General features: G+C 41.1%; 1 pseudogene; it reads left to right on the top strand.

Annotated features, from left to right (window-relative positions):
* The first annotated feature begins 1,666 nt into the window (after nucleotides 1-1,666).
* Nucleotides 1,667-26,866, top strand: LOC135540319 (protein phosphatase 1H-like; annotated as a pseudogene).
* The last annotated feature ends 391 nt before the right edge of the window (nucleotides 26,867-27,257 follow it).

Genomic DNA, 27,257 nt, shown 5'->3' with positions numbered 1-27,257 from the left:
CTGCTAAATAACCATTACAACATTACATTTTCATCTGTTCATCAGCTGATGAGCCAAACTGCTTCTCATCTCCTATACTCTGGGTCCCTCTATTGGGGAAATATTTACACTACACGACCCTAGAGTAATTACAGAGAAAAGGTGATGTGATCTCTCTGTGATTAGACTACCACTTTTATTAACTGAACACAACACGTTTTATTAATTATGTTCTTCTGTCAAAGACTGAAGACCTTGAAATATATGCGTCATCCTAGACCTGGAAAAACCCAACCATGGTGGAATTGGCAGACCCTCATCCAAACGTCATTACAGTAGTGTAGCAATTAAAGGGGAACAGATCCATCAGCTCTGGATCTTGAACAACCTGTCTTGTGCCAGGTCCAGACCTCTTTACAGAGACAGTAGTGGGCCTATGTTTAGATACAAGGAGGCAACACTATTCCCCCTCTCATGTGTCGTTGTGCTCCAATGGGAACAAAGAGTGAGGGATTGTCCCACCACTCACACCAGTGTGGCGTTGTAGGGAAACAGGCCGTGTCATAAAGGTCCAGACGCCTCAGGCTTTCATATCTAAATCAGACTGAAATGTATCATCACAAAAATAATGCAGGTGAGTGTCAATTTGTCCTTGTGATATAGGCCAGGGATTTTGTAGGCCCACAGATCCATTTTCAACTCTGGAAAGCATGCAGTTTACTAGGCTACAGATTAAATAAATTATGATGAACTTTACAGGGTGGTGAAAGTGCAAAGTGATGAGCTTGATGTTCCTTTCCAATAAATATCAAGGGTCTTATTCTGGTGACACAATGATCGATGCTTGGCTGCCGTTTTACAAATTAAAATAATCTCTCTCTTTTGTCCATAATAATCTCATCATGTATGCTATACCCGCACTGTATCTGCCAGCTTTTGGCTAGAGCGAACGTGCCAATACCAGAGTGGGCACATTTGCTATAAACAGTATTTTGGTGACAAAACCAAAAAGTTGAAAATGCAAGGGATCCCATTTCATTTGTATTTTTTATTCAGTATATGGAAATTTAACCGCAAAATGTATTTTTATGTGTACTACCTCATCACGCAACACTTTTATTCACAACAAGTTCATTTGATGGAAATACATCTCTGGTGGGAAAATTATAATATTTTATTTAGGCAGATTTTAGAATATTCGCATGAAAATCTTTCGCCAATTGGGTGGAAACCGAGCTACTGACAGTCACTCAATTTGCCCATGTCAGCTACATTTGTTTAGATTGTAAATTAGTCTCGCAGCCAGCTATCTAAACTTGTAATCATGGTCGAATAACCAACAGGGAGGGGGCCCCATTCATTTTGTTAGTCACTCTTCGTCAGATATCATATTAAAAACTGCAACATTGTTCTCCACCGTATTGCAAAATGTATAGAATTGCAGGAAATTAACTATAAAACTGCACATTTTATCCTACGGCCCATGGTAAAATGAGTCAAATTGCAAGAAATTAACTATAAAACTGCTAAACTTCTCTACGGCCCATGGCAAAATGTGTAGAATTGCAGGAAATTAACTCTAAACCTTTGCTTAGGGCCCCCAACCCCATCAAAGTGGCCCATCCCTGATAGAGACTATCAATTTGTTTTGATAAATGGACCGCTCAAGAGCGTGCATTTTCTTAATTGTGACAGGGAATAGTTATTTTGTGTCCAGTCCAGACAAGCGCACAATTTGGAGTGTCGTTTATAGTCTTTGGATCATTTTGTTCTTCGCTACGTTAGTATTGGGTTATTAATTAATTTCTGTGTCGGGTTAGGTTATTATTCCCACCGCAATGATAAGTAAAGTAAAAAATGCGATGTCCACGTTGGTGGGAGGAATGATACCCCACGGTCATCACCAGCACCATGGATCCGGGAACGTTCATCACCAGAACTGTCACCAGGACGGTCTGCCTCCACTGTTCCCTTACGGTCGACCCGAGTTCCTGGACCTTACATCGGAGCTTCTTCAATACTCGACAGAACATGCATCTCGACCTGTGCTGACTTTGAAGAGGGACAGCAGGCTTCCCTGGCGGACAGGATACGCAGAGTGAGTGGTTTCTCGACTGGTCATTCATATGCACTGTTGACAATAAAACCGTTTTAGTGTTGCAGTAGAGAACGCATTTAACGGTGTGTGGCGACACGGTGTTGCTATTGCAAATTCACCAAATAGCACACAGCCTTCTGCTGCTGCTGAAACTGCTGCTGTAGCAGCCACTGTCTGGTTACTATGAAACAGTGTAACACACAATGAACTGCTACAGTTATTGCAGTTCAATATTTTGGGGGATCTTGTGATTAATAGGATCTCGCAAAATGTGGGATAAACAAAAACGTAGTCTATGATCATTTGTGCACGTCAATAATGATTTATTATAAACCGTTTCTTTCTTAATTGGACATCAAATAATATAAATCATGTGATTTAAAGCTATTGCTGTGTCTTAAAGGATATGGATGGACTGTGTACTACTATACTACTTGAACTTGTCAAAATACGTTTGGTCTCTTTCATAAAGATTCAATAAGTTGCATAGTTCAGTTTTTTCTTCACGGTTCTTTTGCTTTAGTTTTGCAATTTCTTTGCCAGTACATGGCCAGACGAACCAAATCTTTGGCCTTGGCATCGGAGAGAAAATGTTACTCTTTTCATCAAATTTCCTGCAATTCTGCACATTACAAGAGTACAAGAAATAGGTAGTTGAAAAATGTATAATTGGTGGAGTACTGTGGATACCTGTAAACCTCCCAGGCCCATGTTGCCCAGGGTGAAGAACATACATTGTAGAAGAATAATGTGACATTGTATTGTATTACACCCTCTAAATGTTATTTATCCACAGATCCCTTGGCCACAATGTGTTTCATCTTTTGTAGGGCTAGGCGATATGGACAAAATATTTTTCACATTTGTGAATGGTATTTGACATTATTTTATGTTTTTGAATAATAAAAGTTAAAAATCTTTTTTATTTTTTTTATTTTACCTTTATTTAACCAGGCAAGTCAGTAAAGAAAAAAATCTTATTTTCAATGCCGGCCTGGGAACAGTGGGTTAACTGCCTGTTCAGGGGAAGAACGACAGATTTGTACGTTGTTAGCTCGGGGGTTTGAACTCGCAACCTTCCGGTTACTAGTCCAACGCTCTAACCACTAGGCTACCCTGCCACCCCTATATAAGTAGTTCATGACCCCAGGGTGGCAACAGTTAAATTACAAGTGATTTTAGCCATTCTGATTGTTTTATACTGTTCAATCCAACTTCAACCCAAATACATTTTCAGCATTTTCATCATTGTCTGCATTTCCTGCACTTGTTATAATTTCCACACAGCATGATGTGGGTAGAAAAAGCTAGGCCTAATTCATTCTTGAACTGTTAAAATCATGGAAATATAATGATTATTCTAATTCTATAGTTGGAATATAGTGGGCAGCACTTTGAATACATTGTTGTTTGATGAAAAAAACCATGGAGGAATTTTTGTGACTGGGTATGAACCCTGTCGGTCAGTGTTTCCCAAGGGACCCTAATTAGATGTTACATGACATGTTTTCTCTTCATGTAGCTAGCTTGTTTTTGCATTGTCAAGAACCAGCACGTAAGCATTTTGTTGGACGGTGTATACCCAGGATTCTGAAGTGCTACCAATTTGGTGGCACAGCCGACTTAACATGTTGCTGTGCGACCAGTACTTTTATTTTGGGAGCACCCAAAAAATGATCCAATAAAGAACAAAATGTGTAACAACAACACTCCTCTCTTCACTGCTCAAGCAAGACAGGCTGATACATTGTTTACCAATCGTAACCAATCATAATGCTACAAATGTTCTGTTTAGTATATTACATTTGTTTGTCCAAAACGAATCACCTATGTAAATATGTTTGCATTTGCACTTTTCAATACAATTGTTAAAAGTTATTTTAATTATTTTGTCTTGCCCACTCTCGAGTGATGTTTTCTACATCATCAAAGTGTCAACTGATGACAATTAAGAATGATAGGACAGTCATTTGCAGTAAAAAATAAATAAATGCAATCTGTTGCTCCAAGATTTTGTCTGGTGCTCCTTACTTTTTTAAGTTAGGAGCACCTGTGCTACCAATGAAAAGAGCTGTGTATACCATGTGTGTCCCATACATATAACTAATAAAACATGAAAACTAGCTAGCGCTAGCTAACATATTCATGCTTCCACTATAGACCTTTATCATTCATATAGGTAATGTTAACTGACATATATTATCTCACACAAACAAAACATACAGCATAAGCTCTCCTAAGCCTGTGTTAACCTCAGACCTTATTTTCAGCATTTATCCCCATTAACTTCCCCCCATAGGAATGGCTGAAAAAACCAAAGGTAACTTATTTCCAGCTTTTAGGACTACAAGCTGGCGAGCTCTATTCCTCTCTGATTTAAAATATACCGTTGCACAAACAACATGCTGATCTAGACCTACACCAGCACAAATACCAGGCAGTATTAGCTAGCTACCTTTGCCCGGACTCTTTGTACATTTAGCTAGCTTGATAGCCAGCTAACTAGCGATTAGCATTTATCAGCCAACACATTTTATTTTAGTCACAACTTACTAAGATAAGACAAACTAGCTGTTTGCAGACAGTTAGATACACAAACTAATAGTGTAATTATAGAACACTTGTGGATTTATATTAAGATGCAAAGTGGAAATCTGCATCGTCGTCAGCAACATTTTGTTGCATCTGACCGTGCAGACAGAGTGAATGGCACGGCTTGAGTAACAAGAGGCAAGGCTTGGTGTCGGCAGCGCATGGGGAAGCAAACAGAGAAAACTATAAAAACGGTTATTACACGCACCAGAGTGGCATATCACATTTAACAAACCAAACCTTGAAATACCATTATAGAAGGTAAAGTTAAATCCAAAACTGGTCCTTGCATCAATACCGATATCTAGTCAAATCTAGTCATTAAAAAAATGTCAATATAATATTTTGTTAATTAAGTTCAATAGGTTTTTCAACCACTCCACACATTTATTGGTAACAAACTATAGTTTTGGCAAGTCGGTTAGGGCATCTACTTTGTGCATGACACAAGTAATTTTTCCAACAATTGTTTGCACACAGATTATTTCACTTATAATTCACTGTATCAAAATTCCAGTGGGTCAGAAGTGTACATACACTAAGTTGACGGTGCCTTTAAACAGCTTGGAAAATTCCAGAAAATTATGTCATGGCTTTAGAAGCTTCTGATAGGCTAATTGACATCATTTGAGTCAATTGGAGGTGTACCTGTGGATGTATTTCAAGGCCTACCTTCAAACTCAGTGCCTCTTTGCTTGACATCATTGGAAAATCAAAAGAACTCAGCCAAGCCCTCAGAAAATAAATTGTAGACCTCCACAAGTCTGGTTCATCATTGGGAGCAATTTCCAAATGCCTGAAAGTACCATGTTCATCTATACAAACAATAGTACACAAGTATAAACACCATGGGACCAAGCAGCCATCATACTGCTCAGGAAGGAGACGCGTTCTGTCTCCTAGAGATGAACGTACTTTGGTGTGAAAAGTGCAAATCAATCCCAGACAATACTACCAAATACTGATTGAGTGTATGTAAACTTCTGACCCACTGGGAATGTGATGAAAGAAATTAAAGCTGAAATAAATCATTCCTCTACGATTATTCTGACATTTCACATTGTTAAAATAAAGTGGTGGACCTAACTCACCTAAGACAGGGAATTTTTATTTTGATTAAATGTCAAGAATTGTGAAAAACTGAGTTTTAATGTATTTGGCTAAGGTGTATGTCAACTTCTGACTTGAACTGCACATAGATTGGATGTATTATTTCATCAAACTGCAACAGCTAAATTAGTGGCATTAAAAGTGTGTATTTAGTTTAGCACAGCCATTTTAGAATGGAGAAGAATTTAACTGCTCCCTCTCTCCCGATGATCATTACTAAGTCCATATATAACCTCCATGCTGTTTTTTAAAGTGCAGTCAAAATCACTGTTGTCAGGACAGGTTGGAAACAATGAGCACACAGTGAAGATGGACTCTTGATGCTCCAGGTGGTCAAACTTAACAATGTAAGTTCAGATGTGGTCATTTTGATATCAGAATTTTCATCCAGTCACCAATCCCAGTCACAACTCTTTTCTGTCCTCTACATTAATGACCTCGTCTTCACTACGGTCAGGACAGCAGACGAAAGAACGGTCTCTTCAGACTGAAAGCACTCTGGCCTCTAGCAACTTTAGACTCCAGAGAGTCCCTCCCCTCCCATCTCCTCTGGCTCCTGACACTTACTATATCTTTGTCTTACCTAGATCCCTCATGGAATGGCACTTAACCATGTCACACACACAACTGTGGTTTCTGCCTTTGGATTTGATGCATGTTATGCAATTGTTCATGGCCCCTCATTTGAATGCACTTATTGTAAGTCGCTCTGGATAAGAGCGTTTGCTAAATGATAATGTCAATGTAATCTCCTCGTGGCATCAGTTGACAGATCCTTCACTGATTCACTGAGTGAGGCTGAGATAACTGTTAAGCAGCCAGTGTGGCCAGTGTGCTGATGTTCATCATTGCAGTACAGTTGATTATATTGTTAAATTGTGATTACCTATGGCAAACCAGACAGCTACCAATGCTTTTCCAGCCTTGGAACTGTTTGGAGCCATTATACTGCATACTGTGTCAATATTTTCACATTGGGTGCATACCCAGAGTGCATTCACACACAACACTTCCTCAAAGCAGTTGCCTCACAGTATAAACAATTAGCAAACAACAGATCTGTGATCTGTCTGTGAAAGCTTTTAGGTGGGAACAGAGAGTGACAGTAAGGCTTACTGTACAGGAATTCAAAGGACGGCTCTAGCTTTTTTCAAAGTTGGCATGCTGGAGCTCAGAAGCCTTTTGAATTACTCATACAGTAGCAATCCATCTCAGTGAGCCAAGCATCAATTATCTGTAACCCGGAACTACCTTCCATTACATTCCACTTTAAAAGCATTCAGTCAAATTATATTAGAAGCTGTCACGCCCTGAGCTTTTTATGTCTCTATTTTGGTTTGGTCAGGGTGTGATTTGGGTGGGCATTCTATATTCCTTTGTCTATGTTTTGTATTTCTTTGTTTTGGCCGGGTATGGTTCTCAATCTATCGTTGTCTCTGATAGGGAACCATACTTAGGTAGCTTTTCCCACAGGGTTTTTGTGGGTAGTTAATTTCTGTTTAGTGTTTGCACCTTACAGGACTGTTTTGGTTATGCTCTTGTTTATTTTTGTTATAGTGTTCAGTTTTAATAAAGAAAGCATGAACACTTACCACGCTGCGCTTTGGTCCAATGATTCCTCATCTTGCGACGACGAATATCGTTACAGAAGCACAATTTACAAATCGCCCAAAAAGTCTGTGAACACTGCCTAAACCAAATAAGCTGTGAACACTGCCTAAACCAAATAGGCTGTGAACACTGCCTAAACCAAAAAGGCTATGAACACTGCCTAAACCAAATAGGCTGTGAACATTGCCTAAACCAAATAGTCTGTGAACACTGCCTAAACCAAATAGGCTGTGAACATTGCCTAAACCAAATAGTCTGTGAACACTGCCTAAACCAAATAGGCTGTGAACATTGCCTAAACCAAATAGGCTATGAACACTGCCTAAACCAAATAGGCTGTGAACATTGCCTAAACCAAAAAGGCTATGAACACTGCCTAAACCAAATAGGCTGTGAACATTGCCTAAACCAAAAAGGCTGTGAACACTACCTAAAACAAAAAGGCTGTGAACACTGCCTAAACAAGACCTCAAAGTCTAAATGTTTGTGTGTTTACTTTTCAGATGTTTCTACCTGTAAACTACTTTTGAAAGTTCAATCGTTATATATACTGAACAAAAATATAAACGCAACATGTAAAATGTTGGTCTCGTGTTTTATTAGCTGAAATAAATAATCCCAGAAATGTTCCATACTCACAAAGCTTATTTCTCTCAAATTCTGTGCATGAATTTATTTACCTCCCTGTATGTGTGCATTTAAACTTTTCCAATATAATCCATTAGTGTGGCATATCAAGATGCTGATTAAATATCATGATCATTACACAGGTTCACCTTGTGCTGGGGACAATAAAAGGCCACTTTAAAATGTGCAGTTTTGTCACACAACACAATGCCACAGATGGCTCATGTTTTGAGGGAGCGTGCAATTGGCATGCTGACTGCAGGAACGTCCACCAGAGCATGTAATGTTAATTTTTCTACCATAAGCTGCCTCCAACATTGTATTAGAGAATTTGACAGTGCATCCAACTGGCTTCACAACCACAGAAACCGTGTAACCACTCCAGCCCAGGACCTCCACATTCGGCTATGCCCTCCCAGGCCCACCCCTGATTGCGCCCCTGCCTAGTCATGTAAAATACATAGATTAGGGCCTAATGAATTTATTTAAATTGAATGATTTCCTTATATGAATTGTAACTCAGTAACATCTTTGAAATTGTTTCATGTTGCATGTATGTTTTTGTTCAGTATATAATTATAGAACCTTGTAAGTACAGACTATTCTGTTACCATATTTCCCCTCAATATATTTTGTACCACCCTCCTTATCTCACTCTCAGTGTAATAGAGTGAACAGTTACCACCTCTAAATGTAATATCAGATCAACTATCACGTGTTCATAAGATAATAAATTAACTTGAATAAACTGTTTTACTTCTACAGTGCCTTGCAAAAGTATTCGGCCCCCTTGAACTTTGCGACCTTTTGCCACATTTCAGGCTTCAAACATAAAGATATAAAACTGTATTTTTTTGTGAAGAATCAACAACAAGTGGGACACAATCATGAAGTGGAACAACATTTATTGGTTATTTCAAACTTTTTTAACAAATCAAAAACTGAAAAATTGGGCGTGCAAAATTATTCAGCCCCTTTACTTTCAGTGCAGCAAACTCTCTCCAGAAGTTCAGTGAGGATCTCTGAATGATCCAATGTTGACCTAAATGACTAATGATGATAAATACAATCCACCTGTGTGTAATCAAGTCTCCGTATAAATGCACCTGCACTGTGATAGTCTCAGAGGTCCGTTAAAAGCGCAGAGAGCATCATGAAGAACAAGGAGCACACCAGGCAGGTCCGAGATACTGTTGTGAAGAAGTTTAAAGCCGGATTTGGATACAAAAAGATTTCCCAAGCTTTAAACATCCCAAGGAGCACTGTGCAAGCGATAATATTGAAATGGAAGGAGTATCAGACCACTGCAAATCTACCAAGACCTGGCCGTCCCTCTAAACTTTCAGTTCATACAAGGAGAAGACTGATCAGAGATGCAGCCAAGAGGCCCATGATCACTCTGGTGAACTACAGAGATCTACAGCTGAGGTGGGAGACTCTGTCCATAGGACAACAATCAGTCGTATATTGCACAAATCTGGCCTTTATGGAAGAGTGGCAAGAAGAAAGCCTTTTCTTAAAGATATCCATAAAAAGTGTTGTTTAAAGTTTGCCACAAGCCACCTAGGAGACACACCAAACATGTGGAAGAAGGTGCTCTAGTCAGATGAAACCAAAATTGAACTTTTTGGCAACAATGCAAAACGTTATGTTTGGCATAAAAGCAACACAGCTCATCACCCTGAACACACCATACCCACTGTCAAACATGGTGGTGGCAGCATCATGGTTTGGGCCTGCTTTTCTTCAGCAAGAACAGGGAAGATGGTTAAAATTGATGGGAAGATGGATGGAGCCAAATACAGGACCATTCTGGAAGAAAACCTGATGGAGTCTGCAAAAGACCTGAGACTTGGACGGAGATTTGTCTTCCAACAAGACAACAATCCAAAACATAAAGCAAAATCTACAATGGAATGGTTAAAAAAAAACATATCCAGGTGTTAGAATGACCAAGTCAAAGTCCAGACCTGAATCCCATCGAGTATCTGTGGAAAGAACTGAAAACTGCTGTTCACAAATGCTCTTCATCCAAACTCACTGAGCTCAAGCTGTTTTGCAAGGAGGAATGGGAAAAAATGTCAGTCTCTCGATGTGCAAAACTGATAGAGACATACCCCAAGCGACTTACAGCTGTAATCGCAGCAAAAGGTGGCGCTACAAATTATTAACTTAAGGGGGCTGAATAATTTTGCACGCCCAATTTTTCAGTTTTTGATTTGTTAAAAAAGTTTGAAATATCCAATAAATGTCGTTCCACTTCATGATTGTGTCCCACTTGTTGTTGATTCTTCACAAAAAAATACAGTTTTATATCTTTATGTTTGAAGCCTGAAATGTCGCAAAGTTCAAGGGGGCCGAATACTTTCGCAAGGCACTGTATATTTTCTTCTGAGAACATGAATAGTTTGAGAAGTTTGGAGTCCATTGTCATGCAGGTCCTCCTACACTACAACAACTCACTGCATGCTTGAGAAACTGTGACAGGAAACCACAGGCACATCGGGCAGGAAGAGATCATCTTGACTTCTGGTGATAAACTTGTATGGCTTTCTTAGAAAACTGATTATGAATTAAGTTAGAATCAGAGTTATTTTGACCACCAAGTTCACTTTGTTAATGAAATGTGACTCTTTCTCATTTTTGTCATGGGATGAAGTCAAACATGAGGCAGTGCAATGGTTAATAACCTCTCCCTCAATGTAACAAAATGAAGGAGCTGATCATGAACTTCAGGAAGTAGCAGAGAGAGCATTCTCCCATCCACATCGACCTGGCCACAGTGGAGCTGGTGAAAAGCTTTAAGTTCCTCAGCATGCACATCACTGACGACCTGAAATGGTCCATTCACACAGCCAGTGTGGTGAAGAAGGCGCAACTGTGCCTCTTCAGCCTTAGGAGGCCTAACATACTGCCTGCCCTCCAGGACATCTACAGTACCCGGTGTCACAGGAAGGCCAAGAAGATCATCAAGGACATCAGCCACCCTAGCCATGACCTGTTCACCACACTACCATCTAGAAGGAGTAGACAGTGCAGTTTTATCAAAGCTTGGACCGAGAGACTGAAAAACAGCTTCATTTCCAGGCCATCTGACTGTTAAATAGTCACCACTAGCTGGCTTTTGCCCAGTACCCTGCCCTTAACTTCAGTCACTGTTACTAGCATGCTACCACCCGTACTCAACCCTGCTGCACCTTAGTCACTATTACTAACTGGCTACCACCCGTACTCAACCCTGCTGCACCTTAGTCACTGTTACTAACTGGCTACCACCCGTACTCAACCCTGCTGCACCTTAGTCACTGTTACTAGCTGGCTACCACCCGTACTCAACCCTGCTACACCTTAGTTACTGTTACTAGCTGGCTACCACCTGTACTCAATCATGCTGCACCTTAGTCACTGTTACTAACTGGCTACCACCCGTATTCAACCCTGCTGCACCTATGTCACTGTTACTAGCTGGCTACCACCCGTACTCTATCTGCTGCACCTTAGAGACTGTTGCCCTATATACATAATCATTGAACACTGGTCACTTTAATGATGTTTATATATACTGTTTTACCCACTTCATATGTATATACTGTATTCTAGTCAAGGATCATCCTATACAACTACTGCTGTACACACCTTTCCTCTTGATACACCGTCCATAATGTCTATACACCATCATACACATATAGATTTATATTCCGGTTTCGTGTGTATTGTTTTGTATTGTTAGGTATTACTGCACTGTTGGAGCTAGAAACACAAGCATTTTGCCGCACCTGCGTCTAACATCTGAAAATATGTGTACACAACCAATAACATTTGATTTGATTCGATTCAATGAATTTTAATCATCATCACTGTGGTTTGTGATGTATGCTAAATTCTCTTGAGAGGATGAATTATACAACAAATTTGAGCACAAAATGTAGACGGTTCTCTACAGTATGTCATCATTACTTAGAAAAAAGGAATGAACGATTTTCATCAGCAACAAAATAACTTACCCAACTGATGAGGAAGTTGGTAGAACTGGAGGCTTCCTCTTCTAAAAGTCTCCTACGTGAGTTAGCAAACAGATGTTCTTCTGTTTAACGCAGACAAAGTATTTCAGTCACATGTTTACAATGACTGAAACTGTGCCTTGATGGGACAATATGTCACAAATTGAGTAGAACGTGATCTTCATTGTTTTGTTTTCGTACATCATGAAGACCAGGGAATGACTGGCTTGCACTTTAATGGACTCACTGAAATTAATGTCTATTTCCTCGTAGGCATACAGTACATTCCTTGGTTGCCAGATTAGTTATAATGAAATAGATATTGCATATGTGACACATACAAAATAAATCTCATGAATTGTGAGATGTAAAATGTTTGTGAACATTTTGTAAAAGCTTAAGCTCGAAACAAAGGACTGGACTTTGGCATCCAGTAGGTAAAAAAACTAAGGCCTCTCTAACCCAATGTATGATATTGACAAACCAGTTGCAGATGTGTTGAAAACAATGATTTATATAATGCACTAGATGACTGATAGGGGGTGCTGTGTTGAAGCCACCGTGAATATATCGGCACTCCTCCAACATTGTAAAAAAATACAGAAATGCATTTATTCATGTAGCTTTTGGCCACATTTACTCTACTACAGACACTTCAGTGCATACTTCATATTATGTGAGCTTAACATAAACATTTAATACATGTAAAATATTAAAACATCCTTAAAGTATAATTGTTTGAGATATTTTAAGATTGCTAATGTTACTGTCCCCACTACAACAAAAAAATACTTAAACATTTGAAACATTTAAATAAAATACTGAAGAATTTAATTAATTCCTATGGAGGACTGCTCCTGTGTGGCGCAGCGGTCTAAGGCACTGCATTGCTGGATCCCTGGTTCAAATCCAGGCTGTATCACATCCGGCTGTGATGGGAGTCACATAGGGCGGTGCACAATTGGCCCAGGTTTGTCTGGGTTTGGCTGGGGTAGGCCGCCATTGTAAATAAGAATTTGTTCTTAACTGACTTGCCTAGTTAAATAAAAGTGTCAATATGTCTGACTGGTGACTTCAAAGCCTCTCAATGTCCAATACGTAGCATCATCAATCCAGGGTTTATATACATCATTGGTTGTAAAACATGGAACAACATGACCTGGCCTCAAAGTTGACATGACCCCGATGACTTGTAATTCATGTCCCTGTCATCAGGACTAATGCTCCCCTGGCCACTACTCTACGGTGCAGCTTACTGATTACAAACTGGATGGCTTTTTATAATCATGATTTGGGCAGCCATTGCTGTTTCTACCTCATATTAGAACACTGATATCAGAACATCAAACCAAATAAGGATAATTTCCCTCTACCTGTTGAAATAGCATTTATTTTGCCAAATTTGACATAGTCCTTTTGCCATATAGTAAGACATTTGCTTAAAGGTGTTCTATGCAAACATCAATCTGCCATTTCCTGATTGCTCAAATCCGAATAATTTGCGTAATTTCAGTTTATGTGACAAAACAAGCAAGTATATTTTCCATAACCAAAAATATTGGAGTTTCAGCTGTTGAAACCCAGTGTACAAAACCGAAAGTAAAAGACGCAAAAACTAAACTTAAGAACAGGAAGCATAGAAATAGCGCACATAGAACAGATTTACCGCTTCTTAGACTTGCTTTCAATGAGAATGGCAGAGCTATAACACACATTTCTATGTGAATTTGGTCAGGTCACCCAAAAAGTGACATATTTCAGCTTTAAGAATGATTTCTGAAGGATATGATGTATAGGCTTAACTAAGCGTTTAAAGTTATAACTTGTTTAGTGCAAGACCATTGTGAAAAGGTGAAAGTCAGTATCTTGACTCTGCCCACCATCATCATGATCATAGACAGGTGGCTAATGTACATGATGGACCAGCTTGTAAACCTGTTGGTTAGATATCACCCATCCTCTCAGGTGATGAAATATCTCTCCTCTGTATGACTGGGGTAAGGGCACAGCTGTATAAACGACTCTCTCTTTCTTCACACTTCTCCTAGTCCATCATTAATAATAATTTGGTGGGTGCTTATATTTGTCCTATTTCACAGATGTACAAATGTGTATTGGAAATGTGTTTTTTTGTGTGTAATCTAACTCTCCCTGAGACACCCACTGAGAGTGGAGTCACGGCCAGGATCTGCCATTATCAATGGCGACCATCGACAGAGTTTTCACCTTGTCGGCTCAGGGATTTGAACTAGCGACCTTTCAGTTACTGGCCCAATGGTGTATCTGCTAGGCCACCTCTGTAATAGTTAGGGACACTTTAAGGATTATGCTCCAATTTGTGCAATACATTTTTACAATATGATCCGGCTAAATCCCATTATTCTAAATACCGCTAATTGAATCTGAAAAGGCTATAAAAGTGGCTTGACCCTGTTGGATCCTCGCACCGAAGTGGCAGAGAATCATCGTTTCTCAGCTTTAACGGTACAACAGGGGTGAAACCTTTTGGCAGCCCCTCTCCTGAATCACAAAGCCCTAAGGATAATGGCTTTGTAATGTAATGCATGACTTCATTCCATTTCAGTGTCCTGAAAAGTGTAAACATTGCAGTGATCTGAGGTGAAGGGAGCGAGCTGGAAACTGTCCTCTGTGGCCAAATATTCTTAAAGGTGCTATACTATATCTAATACATGTGAATGGATAGTATGATATTAACTATGGTAGTAGTATACAAGTATGAGTTAAAAAACACTCCACCTCTACTCAGACTACTGCAGTGTCTACTCCCACATACTGTAAGCACAGTCACATGCCCACTGAGCCCCAGTCCGCTGAGATGGTCAGAATATGAAGTCATGCTGCACAAAGTCATTATCATTAAGCAGCATAGGCCAGTAATGAAAACACTTAATCCCAGTCCTACAGCACTATCTGTTCCCCTTTATGTTTTTACATAGATCATAACATTACTATCTCACCATGACAAATGCCACCATGCCACGCTGATAGGCTCTCATTAGTGATTTATCTGAGATGCACCTTGGTTGGGGGATTTGCCTGTCTAGCTCCTGAACCAAGGAGACGTGTATATATTTTCTCATGGATTTATAATATCCCCATACCTTCTTTACCACCATCCCACCTTCCCCAGGACCATCAATGCTGGGAAAAGCTAAATGAGGACCAAGCATCCTGTGAGCTGCTCTACGTGAAGAATCTGAGCGACAAAAAACAGAGCAACTCCACACTGCTGGATGACAATGGGGTGAGACTACCTGAAGTCATAGAATGTTGAGGTTTAGTTCTAGTAATTATGATTATATTAGTAGATGGCCCATAAACTAGGCCTACAGCATTACAATAGGAGTGTAGGCCAAGCATGCACGCATCCTGGTGAAATGTCTGCATTCTATGTACTATTGCCTCTATAGTGAAGGTTGGACCCTTGGTGACATACTACAGCAAGGTTCACCCAGGTCTCTCTCTAAAACAAACATGTCTGTTTAAATGTCTCCAGTCCAAACTTTGAAGAACCAGACATCATTGGGTGGCTGGGTTTTTTTTTCTTTTTTCTGGCAAAGCAAAGACAATCTCCTTAAGACTGACCGATGTATGCTGCTGTATTTAGAAACAGCTTTGTGTGGGTCCGTAGAGCAGCTAACCGCCTCTAGCACACAAAGCCAAAAACCCACTCACTAAGAGATGGCTCCATAATCTCTCAAATGTATTTACACAGCAGAGTCTAAAGCAGTCGATACAGTGCTGTTCAAAGGGTTGTGTCATGTCGGGCCAATCGCTCCCGTCCTTCTGCTGGCCTCCCAACCCCCTCCTCTATTCTCCTTGTTCACCCTCTGTCCCTCCCATTAATTAATTACATCATTGCTTAGTGTGCCCCTCCTCCTCTAGTCCAGTAAGAGGTTAACAGAGTTCCATGCTGCTGTCCATTCTGTGCACTGGGCTCTTAGATATGTCCTAACCGTCTGAACATACACTACTCCACTATACTTAACACTTACTTCTTGGCATAGGCACAAAAGAAGATGGTGAGAAGTAAGATTCACTGGTTTGGAGGAAATCTAGTTAGTGGGATTTACCAGCATAAAGAAATCCTGTGGAAGGGAATATAATCAAGTGGGATATTCACTGTCTTAATATTCGCTGTCTTTCAGAGGTTTTTCTGTGGCACAGTAACTGCTGTCATTGTGAACATATTTACTATGATGTGGTGTCATGAAGTTAGAATTATTCCCATCCATTTTCTGACAGAAATGTCCACACTGGAAATCATTTAGGCATTCACTGAGCTTGTAATTCTCATTGAGTTAAAATCTTGCAAGAGACTTGTTAGAGAGACCCATGTGGCCAATGTTATTTTTTCCTTTCTTACTGTCAGACTAATTGTATTGATATATCTAGATGCATGTTTGATATGATTTGATCTTTATTTGACTTAAACCTTTTCCAGGATGGCACAGGAATCCCTCTGCAGTATTGGGGCATGTTCGACGGCCACGCCGGCTCAGGGTGTGCCATCATGGCGTCCAAACTCCTCCATCGCCCTATCAGAGACAGACTGGAGGACATTGCCCACCTGCTGGAGAACCCCTCTGCGGCGCTCCCTATCTGCCTGGCCAAGAATGGCAGCCCCTACCAGGGGGCGGTGAAGAAGGGGGCGAATGCCACCCAGAAACCTGACGCCATCTCTGATCCCTCCATCCGCTTCCACATGGAGAAGGCTGTCAGTCTGGAGAGTCTGATCATGGGTGTCATAGAAAATGCCTTCAAACAGATGGTAAGACACAGGTGTACGCTCACAGCATATCACCCTACTTTGTGAAATAGAGCTCTACTAGTCTCGCGAGACCATTCTTCCAAATCTCCTCTCAGCGAAGCCTGGGCATCTGAGGCTAGCGTTTTACCACATTAGAGACGAGATACAGTAGCGAGTGAGCAAAATGGGTTTCACAGAATGCACTGATTATTTATCTTTTGGTAGTCGTTATCTCTTAAGTTAAGTATAACCTCTTTAATGCAATAAGTGCTACTGACATTCTGCAAGCCATTGAATGAATGTTTTCTGTTCCTGTTCTGTTGATTACAGGATGAACTGATAGAGAAAGAGAAGATGTCCTATACCATCTCTGGTGGTTGTTGTGCCTTGGCTGCCATTCATTTGATGGGGAAGCTCTACGTTGCCAATGCAGGAGACAGCAGGTATGTCAACAGATCAAACTGATAGCAGCAGGATTGATGAATGCCCGAATGGCTAATGACTGATGTATTACAGGCCTGCTTGTTGTACACATTCAACTCAATGTATTTGATTTCAGTCACTCAATGCAGAGTTGAATGACTGAAACAGAGTTTAAAGGAAGTGATAACATGATGCCCATAGCCATTGATTTGAAGAGGTTTCCTTTGGTCATGCTCATAATAATGTCACACAGCAGTTCTTTCGACCTCTGTTGGCCACTCTTTGTACTGCAACACCATTCATCATGAACCGTAAGCTCCTGGTAGAACTTGCCCATAGGCACAGATCTAGGATCAGTATACTGTTTGTCAATCTTAGTCTAAACTGACTTTAGATCAGTGTCTGGGGGCAATAATCATCCAGTAACATCTCTGGACTTCATGCTGTGTCATCCCTCTTAACACCACATTATCTGTCTTGAGGGTCCTCCTAATATGCGGTCACATTATGGTGTCTGTCTTTGTCATCATACAGTATGTCATTGTCCCTCCCACAGAAATATAATCATTATTCATTCTACTTTGGTTCTTCCTCTTTCTCTACAGAGCCATCATCATCCGTAACGGTGAGGGCATCCCCATGTCCAACGAGTTCACGCCAGAGTCTGAGAGGCAGCGCCTGCAGTATCTGGTGAGGACGGGGTTAATACATGTATTGATTTATTACTTATTTAAAAGGGAGATTCACTCATGAATTAAAGTTTGTCAGATGTTTTCAGACTTTAGAAGTCTCAAAACATCTGAGAAACTTTGATTTTAAAGTGTAATGTCCCTTTAACCATGTGAGTCCCATCACCACGGGATATGAATCTCTTTTCCAATGGTGCCCTGGACAAAAAGAAAGATGCAGGGGAAAGGGAGGTTGGTGTTATTTAATGTCTGATTCAAACTGCATCTTTATTAATTTATTGTCGGCTTGGTGGGTGGCTGGCTGTGTGGGAGAGTGGTGGAACCCTCAGGGAGAGAGATGAATGGTACTGTGTGTTGATTGTGCATCACAGCTATATAATGTTCCACGTTCACTTTTCTTACTGCCATGACACTTCCTTGACGATATGTTTATCAGGGTTGGGGTCTATTCCAATTAAAATCCAGACAATTCAGGAAGTAAACTGAAATTCCAATTCCAACTCCAATTCTCTTCATTGCTATCCAATGTGGAAAATGTGGAATTGGAATTTGATTGACTTTCTGAATTGACTGGGATTTACCACAACCCTGATGATTATTGCTATATTCACATCTTAAAAATATATTAAATCAATGAGCCATTTTGTCACAAGACAAGTCAATTTGACATGACAGTTTGTCATGTAAAGTTTTGTCACTGTTTTCTCTGCTCTGTGTGTCCCTGCAGGGCTTCCTGAGACCGGAGCTGCTTGGGAACGAGTTCACGCCCATGGGTTCCCTCACAGGAACGCCCATGGGTTCCCTCACAGGATCCAGTACAGGGAGCTGGGCAGGAAGATGCTCTTCAGGGACGACACAATGAACGGCTGGTAAATGACAGCTATTGTCGAACATGTGTGTTACTTTTCAGGCCGTTGTATTTTTTATGATTAGGGCCAGGAGTTTTTACAGGCCACATAACCTGACCAGGAAAATAATCTACTTGTTGAAAGAATAGAATTGCTAATCCCTAACCCGTAATCCTATTTGTTGAAGGGCTTACAAAACCATCGTAGAAGTTCCCACTCATATATGGAGAGGGCAAAAAGGTGAAACTGTGTACTGTGTACTGGGTACTGGGTACTGGGTACTGGGTACTGGGTACTGGGTACTGGTGGACATCAGATATATGGTGCAGTAAGGTCTACCATGGGTAGGTTTACATTAGATATATGGTGCTGTAAGGTCTACCATGGGTCGGTTTACAGTAGATATTAGGTGCTGTAATGTCTACCATGGGTCAGATAACATTATATATATGGTGCTGTAAGGTCTACCATGGGTAGGTTTACATTAGATATATGGTGCTGTAAGGTCTACCATGGGTAGGTTTACATTAGATATATGGTGCTGTAAGATATACCATGGGTCGGTTTACATTAGATATATGATGCTGTAAGGTCTACCATGGGTCGGTTTACATTAGATATATGGTGCTGTAAGGTCTACCATGGGTAGGTTTACATTAAATACATGGTGCTGTAAGGTCTACCATGGGTAGGTTAACATTAGATATATGGTGCTGTAAGGTCTACCATGGGTCAGTTTACTTTAGATATATGATGCTGTAAGGTCTACCATGGGTCGGTTTACATTAGATATATGGTGATGTAAGGTCTACCATGGGTAGGTTTACATTAGATATATGGTGCTGTAAGGTCTACCATGGGTAGGTTTACATTAGATATATGGTGCTGTAAGGTCTACCATGGGTAGGTTTACATTAGATATATGGTGCTGTAAGGTCTACCATGGGTAGGTTTACATTAGATATATGGTGCTGTAAGGTCTACCATGGGTAGGTTTACAGTAGATATATGGTGCTGTAAGGTCTACCATGGGTAGGTTTACATTAGATATATGGTGCTGTAAGGTCTACCATGGGTAGGTTTACATTAGATATATGGTGCTGTAAGGTCTACCATGGGTAGGTTTACATTAGATATATGGTGATGTAAGGTCTACCATGGGTAGGTTTACATTAGATATATGGTGCTGTAAGGTCTACCATGGGTAGGTTTACATTAGATATATGGTGCTGTAAGGTCTACCATGGGTAGGTTTACATTAGATATATGGTGCTGTAAGGTCTACCATGGGTAGGTTTACATTAGATATATGGTGCTGTAAGGTCTACCATGGGTAGGTTTACATTAGATATATGGTGCTGTAAGGTCTACCATGGGTAGGTTTACATTAGATATATGGTGCTGTAAGGTCTACCATGGGTAGGTTTACATTAGATATATGGTGCTGTAAGGTCTACCATGGGTAGGTTTACAGTAGATATATGGTGCTGTAAGGTCTACCATGGGTAGGTTTACATTAGATATATGGTGCTGTAAGGTCTACCATGGGTCAGTTTACTTTAGATATATGATGCTGTAAGGTCTACCATGGGTCGGTTTACATTAGATATATGGTGCTGTAAGGTCTACCATGGGTAGGTTTACATTAGATATATGGTGCTGTAAGGTCTACCATGGGTAGGTTTACATTAGATATATGGTGCTGTAAGGTCTACCATGGGAAGGTTTACAGTAGATATATGGTGCTGTAAGGTCTACCATGGGTAGGTTTACAGTAGATATATGGTGCTGTAAGGTCTACCATGGGTCGGTTTACATTAGATATATGGTGCTGTAAGGTCTACCATGGGTCGGTTGACATTAGATATATGGTGCTGTAAGGTCTACCATGGGTCGGTTTACATTAGATATATGGTGCTGTAAGGTATAACATGGGTAGGTTTACATTAGATACATGGTGCTGTAAGGTCTACCATGGGTCAGATAACATTATATATATGGTGCTGTAAGGTCTACCATGGGTAGGTTTACATTAGATATATGGTGCTGTAAGGTCTACCATGGGTAGGTTTACATTAGATATATGGTGCTGTAAGGTCTACCATGGGTCGGTTTACATTAGATATATGATGCTGTAAGGTCTACCATGGGTAGGTTTACATTAGATATATGGTGCTGTAAGGTCTACCATGGGTAGGTTTACATTAGATATATGGTGCTGTAAGGTCTACCATGGGTCGGTTTACATTAGATATATGGTGCTGTAAGGTATACCATGGGTAGGTTTACATTAGATATATGGTGCTGTAAGGTCAACCATGGGTAGGTTTAATTAGATATATGGTGCTGTAAGGTCTACAATGGGTCGGTTTACATTAGATATATTGTGCTGTAATGTCTACCATGGGTAGGTTTTCATTACATATATGGTGCTGTAAGGTCTACCATGGGTAGGTTTACATTAGATATATGGTGCTGTAAGGTCTACCATGGGTAGGTTTACATTAGATATATGGTGCTGTAAGGTCTACCATGGGTCGGTTTACATTAGGTATATGGTGCTGTAAGGTCTACCGTGGGTCAGTTTACATTAGATATATGGTGCTGTAAGGTCTACCATGGGTTTGTTTACATTAGATATATGATGCTGTAAGGTCTACCATGGGTAGGTTTACATTAGATATATGGTGCTGTAAGGTCTACCATGGGTAGGTTTACATTAGATATATGGTGCTGTAAGGTCTACCATGGGTCGGTTTACATTAGGTATATAGTGCTGTAAAGTCTACCATGGGTCGGTTTACATTATATATATGGTGCAGTAAGGTCTACCATGGGTAGGTTTACATTAGATATATGGTGCTGTCAGGTCTACCATGGGTAGGAGACAGTAGGTATATGGTGCTGTAAGATCTGCCATGGGTAGGAGACAGTAGGTATATGGTGCTGTAAGGTCTACCATGGGTAGGAGACAGTAGGTATATGGTGCTGTAAGGTCTACCATGGGTAGGAAACACTAGGTATATGGTGCTGTAAGATCTGCCATGGGTAGGAGACAGTAGGTATATGGTGCTGTAAGATCTGCCATGGGTAGGAGACAGTAGGTATATGGTGCTGTAAGATCTGCCATGGGTAGGAGACAGTAGGTATATGGTGCTGTAAGATCTGCCATGGGTAGAAGACAGTAGGTATATGGTGCTGTAAGATCTGCCATGGGTAGGAGACAGTAGGTATATGGTGCTGTAAGATCTGCCATGGGTAGGAGACAGTAGGTATATGGTGCTGTAAGATCTGCCATGGGTAGGAGACAGTAGGTATATGGTGCTGTAAGATCTGCCATGGGTAGGAGACAGTAGGTATATGGTGCTGTAAGATCTGCCATGGGTAGGAGACAGTAGGTATATGGTGCTGTAAGATCTGCCATGGGTAGGAGACAGTAGGTATATGGTGCTTTAAGATCTGCCATGGGTAGGAGACAGTAGGTATATGGTGCTGTAAGATCTACCTTAATGTAGGTAGAGCCACATTATTTTTCCTGACCAAGTCATGGGACATTGGATTGGCTGTACATTAAAGTATAGCTGGGTCTTCATACCACATGTAGAGTGGTTATCCTCCCGCCCTCGTCATGTTTCCCTGACAGGAATAATGCTTAGCTGCTTAGCTTAATTGTCCCCCACGATGAAATTGGGGAGGGAACTGTGAATCTGTCTCCATTCGTTCGTATGTTCGTCACACAAGATGTCTCAGACAGCAATGGTCCAATTTTGACTAAACTTGGGTGAATGATGCGTCTTGCCATAAAGATCTGGCATTTACAAAATTACACAGATTGGCCCAAGGCCAGAGCTACAGTAATTAACTGTACTGAAATGTGTTAGTCACACGTGATATCGAATTTGGCCCAAGGGGGGCTGCGTCATTCATAGGGGACAACATGTTTACTGTTGCCTTGTTTACGCTGCAGGACAGTTCACCTGCAGGACAGACATAGCAAGATATCATTTTTAGTTGTTCATTCCACTGTATGTGTGGGAGGATTTCATGGTTGTTACCGAACTCTCCCAGTCTTTAGCTGTGTGGTTAAAGATAAATGCTCCTGAGTCACTAATCCTTCATACGTGGATTTTACTCAAATTTAAGCATATCCACAGGCACTAACCCACATTATTCACTGTGTGTGTGTGTGTGTGTGTGTGTGTGTGTGTGTGTGTGTGTGTGTGTGTGTGTGTGTGTGTGTGTGTGTGTGTGTGTGTGTGTGTGTGTGTGTGTGTGTGTGTGTGTGTGTGTGTGTGTAGGCCCGTGTCATGGCCACCATTGGGGTAACACGTGGCCTAGGGGATTATGACCTGAAGGTGTACAACTCCAACATCTACATCAAGCCCTTTCTCTCCTGCTGCCCAGAGGTGAATGAGAGATGGTATGCTCTTTGTGTCTAGGACCATTTATCGCCCACCGTCTGCAAGATCAAAACTTGTCTAGGAGCATCCTAGTGTGTTCCAAATCTTGGCCGACGTCTAATGACCTAAGTTTACTTTATTTTGGCTCATCAATCTATGTATTGTCCAGTATTTTATTTATTATCCTGAAAAGCAAAGATATCTGATCCAAATTCATTGATAGATGGGAAGCCTCTATGATTTATCCTATTATTCCAGCCGTGTTTAACACTCGACCTGCACTCCTTCCCTCCCGTTTCTCCTCCAGGTGATAGTGTACGACATGTCTGAGTACGAGCACGGCCCTGACGACGTGCTGGTGATGGGTACAGATGGGCTGTGGGACGTGACCACGGACAGGGAGGTTGCAGACACAGTTTCAGACTTCCTGTCCTGCTGCGAGCCCACTGATCCTGTGAGGTGCTGTAATCTCTAGTCTGTAATCTACACAATATTAGACCTTTGATTAATTATTGAATTCATTAACAATTAGGTCTAAGGGTATTTCATAGCGACTGCGTTCGAGGTAAGTATCGGGTCAAAGACTGTACCTGCTAGCAGCATGTGTCTCACGTTCGAAGCTACATCCATAATCGGTAAACGGTTCTGATTGAAGGATTGCTGTTTGCGTCACCGAGCAAATCAAATCAAATCCAATGTATTTATATAGCCCTTCGTACATCAGCTGATATCTCAAAGTGCTGTACAGAAACCCAGCCTAAAACCCCAAACAGCAAGCAATGCAGGTGTAGAAGCACGGAACAGTGAACAATAAACTATTCAATCCAGTTTGTAGATGCTGCCCCCTCTCCAAATCAAAATATAATATGAATGCCAATGTTTTAATTTCTCACACCCGTCCGCGGTCCACACCCGTCCGCGGTCCATACCCGTCCGCGGTCCACACCCGTCCGCGGTTCCACACCCGTCCGCGGTCCACACCCGTCCGCGGTCCACACCCGTCTGCGGTCCACACCCGTCTGCGGTTCATAGCTGTCTGTGATTCACACTTGTCTGTGGTTCATAGCTGTCTGTGATTCACACCTGTCTGTGGTTCATAGCTGTCTGTGATTCACACCTGTCTGTTGTCAGCTAATGAGTCCCTAAAAACGGACAGGTGCTGCCCCAGACGAGTAGTAAAGGAAACAAGCAAAGCTAGGACAAAACATTGCTGCATTGCATTTGTAAGATAAATATTAATATCCTTGCAATGTACTTCACTTTTGAGAGGCATTGAACTATGCACTGATTCAGAGATGTCTGAAGACCACAGGGATGCCAGGCAAGAACAGAGCCAATGAATGGCTCTGAATGAATGGCCAATTCAATTAAGAATATGCCACAGCTATAGGCCTATAGAGACCAGCTAAAACCTGAAAATGAGTACTGAGTTATATCTGGACTAGGTCAACATAAGAATGGATGGGCCACATTCAGAAACTAACCAAACACAGAGACACATATAACAACATCCTTGGTAGGCAGAACTATGAGTGCTTCAATAAATAGCTTGACGTAAATATGGCAATGCCTTATTCATAAACTCTAATCTAATACACTATTGCGGCAGTGCGAAACGATACCAGGACATGTGGTCATATAGGTAAGAGCCATGCGTGAAGTTCAGCAGTAGCATAGCTATGTAAGTCAACAGTATGAAGAATACTCACTACTCAAACTACGACTAGGCCGTCTCTACTACTTGTGTAACCGAATGCCCATTTCCCTTCTTGTTTTGTAAACTCACCTGACGCCCAAGGCGGCGTTGCCAGGGAGACAGACCTGGGGCAGAGAATGGCTGGTTGCCTTGTCATGGAAGGATGTGAATCATACTATTACAGTTGCTACCAATTAAAACGGTGTAGATATCACAAGGGGTTGGTGGCACCTTAATTGAGGAGGACTGGCTCGTGGTAATAGGTGGAATGGTATAAATACACATGGTTTCCAGGTGTTTGATGCCATTCCATTGGCTTCGTTCCAGACATTATTATGAGCCCTCCTCCTCTCAGCAGCCTCCACTGGTAAATATTGACTAATCAGGTAGCCTTGAAAAAAACCTACTGAATATTGGTTAGTAAAGGAGGAGTATTTTAAATGATATCTCCACTAGAGGCCAGTATCGAGCCTGTACAAATTACTATGGTAATTTTGAAATGGCATTAACTTTTTGACAAACACCTTCACATAACACATATTTGGGATGCATTGCAAATTCAATTCATGAACATTAAAAAAATACTAATTTCAAATAAATTGCACTTTTCGATGTTTTGACCCCAACTCTTCTCATCCAGATACACGCTGGCTGCCCAGGACCTGTTGATGCGGTCGCGAGGGGTCCTGAAAGAGAGGAGCTGGCGGTTACGCAATGAGAGGCTGGGTTCAGGAGACGACATCACTTGTTATGTGATCCGCTTGGCGGGACCGGCAGGGCCTGCGGGACCGGAGGGGCCCGAGACAGAGACAGAGACATGTCCCACCCTGTCCCACACCACCGTCCCACCACCCCGCCAGGAGAGGACTAGTTCCCTAGGACCAACCAGTGTCACTCCGTCCCCCCTACTCTAGTCTGGGGGAGGTGGAAAGAAAACATCTCTCTTGTAGGGAAGCCTCAGGTTGGGGAGCCGGTGCTAACACATGTTGACCGGCCCATTCCCCTGGCTTCTACAACAACACACTCACCCACCGGGTTCTCCTTATTGTTTATATTTGGTACTACTGTAACCGGTGTTCAATAACATTACCCGACTGACACATGTCCATGTCTGAAACCTGCTCTTTATGATCGCTACTTAACCAGACATCTGCCCCTGTAGTTTCACATTTGAATCTCTCTAATTGAACGGCTGATCATTTCATCAGGGTTGGTTTGGCCATCATCTTATAGCAGTGCTTGGTTCGCCCTTCTGGGTAAAATCTCCTTATTAGCTTATGACCCCCACATGTGATTTATGTCATGCTAAATTGGTAAAATAATCACATTTATGGCTTGTGTAGAGCACAGTATGACAGGTGGAGGTAGATGGCCATGCATACTGTTTAACGCAGATAGCGTGACTCTGGTAGCAGTTGAGGGACTAGCCTCAAGTAGGAATGACGCCACTTCTCAGAAGGCACTGGAGCTCTGTGAGAAAATATCTACCAACATAAGCCCCATGTCAAAGGTCGGGAGATGTGTCTGAAACATGGATGGGGATGAGGAAGACAGAGAATGAAGAGGGAAAAGTCTGTGACCCGTCCCGTGCCAGTGTTTCAATGTCCAATGTCAAAGCAGCAGTGAATGATTATGAAGATGTGAAACCTGAAGCACTTTAAGACAATCTGTTTGTTTAGTGGTAATGAATTCAATGGCTTTTCTTAAATGATGTATGTTTAGAGATATCTTTTTGTTTCTTATTGTTAGTGTTGTCACCAAGAAAGTAGATTGTATTTTTTTGTGTCAGAAATGACTAAGCTGGAATGAGATGTTCATGACATTAGTCTGTTGTAATGTAATTCGATCCAACTCAAATATCAAAGAGTCTTTTGGCATATAGGAGCAATGTCGTTTTGAATTTGAATGAAACCAAGCTTTCTTTCCACTCAAAGTGATCCTATATAATGTATCGGTTTGACTATTTTATTCCAGATTTAAAAGATCCACACTTTTATGCTCCAATTAAATTGTGCACTGGATGAGTTATCTTCTACTTTATTTTCTGGAGTGACAATTTGTAGTAGAGAATCTGTGTCAGTATGTGATCAATTTCACTTGACTGCCTTACTAACACTCGAGGGACATTGTGAGCCAGGGCCCGTATGTTAATATGTTAACTCATTCATATCAAATACTTCATTTCACTCATGTTAAAAGTTTCTAAGAAAAATGTATCCCCTCAAATGTCTTACTTCTCTCTGTAGCCACTAGGTACGTTATCCAGATCTTTTGAGAACTTAGGTTAAAAACGGGTTTGCTTTATTTATAATAAAGAGATAGAGAATAAAGTATCCTTTAATACCAAAATAAGAAGTACACTATGTTCCTTACCCATTTCCCCATATCCTTAGAACATACTCCCTGTAATTC

This window comes from Oncorhynchus masou, chromosome 5 (assembly GCF_036934945.1).
Source record: "Oncorhynchus masou masou isolate Uvic2021 chromosome 5, UVic_Omas_1.1, whole genome shotgun sequence".
In the NCBI taxonomy this organism is placed as follows: domain Eukaryota; kingdom Metazoa; phylum Chordata; class Actinopteri; order Salmoniformes; family Salmonidae; genus Oncorhynchus; species Oncorhynchus masou.
This window is presented reverse-complemented; position numbering and strand designations above follow the sequence as displayed.